General features: G+C 44.8%; 1 non-coding gene across 1 annotated transcript; it reads left to right on the plus strand.

Annotated features, from left to right (window-relative positions):
• Nucleotides 1–306: 306 nt before the first annotated feature.
• Nucleotides 307–379, plus strand: TRNAK-CUU (transfer RNA lysine (anticodon CUU)). The gene has a single exon. It is a non-coding gene; the product is annotated as a tRNA-Lys (tRNA).
• Nucleotides 380–1,168: the final 789 nt, after the last annotated feature.

Genomic DNA, 1,168 nt, shown 5'->3' on the forward strand with positions numbered 1-1,168 from the left:
TAATTGTGCATAGGTCTGAGTCAATCGCATTCGATTTCACTATACCCACCTACCGTACCACGATAACCTTGAGCCGTAATAGCTGCTAATGGGCGCTTACTTTACCTGTCTATCAGATGATTGAAGATATTGGTCGCATATATTAAAATTCTTAAAAGGTTGGTTGTGTTGAACGTTCAGCAAATTCTTGCATACTTATCGCACCGATCCGATCCGATCGATCGGTTCCTCCCTCACTGACTTACAGAAACAGCGGAATGCTCAAATCGCGATCAGATGCAAACCAACGCGATCAAAGGTACAGGTGCCCGGCTAGCTCAGTCGGTAGAGCATGAGACTCTTAATCTCAGGGTCGTGGGTTCGAGCCCCACGTTGGGCGTGAATCTCTTTTTTGTTGTCCCTAGCCAATTAATGAATGTTTAACACTTTACCAGTATCAATTAACCTGCGCCTGCGCGCTCACTTGCTTGTTACTTGTGAGTTAATTAGCGAGTACCATCCATCCATGCTTCTCGCTTGATTCGTGTTGTCGGTGTCGTGTACTTTCATAATTTATGGGGATTTCGTCGGCGGATGCGCGGCGTTGCGTTGTTGTGTATTGAGCTACGATGGGATGCTGTAATCTCGTAAGGACTACGACGACGACGACGACGTGGGAATAGGTATATGCTTACTCGTGAGTTAATTAATCATTTGATAAGTTGCTGCTGTCTCTCCGGTTCCCCAGGACAACCAGATCTAAGATTGAAGATTAATTGATTGATTGTATCGGAACGTGTAATTAGGGGAATTCGTATAGCATTTTGCGGTGTACCGTTCGTTTTGACGCGGCCGCGGCTTGCGACATTTCATTCAGCCATTTATTGAGCGGTGTGTATGATGCAAATTTAGTACTTTGCAACATTTATAAATGACTAAATTATAGAGAGCGTGAAAACGATAGGTATCTGTGAAGGAATTCCACTGTGCGATAATGATTGGGTTGATGGCGGTGGTAACTGGCTGCGGTTCGGCCTACGGACCAAAGTGTGGTGAAAAAAAAAACTAGTGAAAAATCGTTCACCTGCTCACTTCCAACGACCAAGGTAGGTTCTTGCTGCAGTAGCAGCCGGTAGAAATAGTAGTAGAATACCGCAACCAGCAATTCAGCCATTGTGGTTGAAATTGA

This window comes from Ochlerotatus camptorhynchus, unplaced genomic scaffold (assembly GCF_037179485.1).
Source record: "Ochlerotatus camptorhynchus isolate MF236.1 unplaced genomic scaffold, CSIRO-AGI_Acam_v1.1 ptg000188l, whole genome shotgun sequence".
NCBI classification, from domain to species: domain Eukaryota; kingdom Metazoa; phylum Arthropoda; class Insecta; order Diptera; family Culicidae; genus Ochlerotatus; species Ochlerotatus camptorhynchus.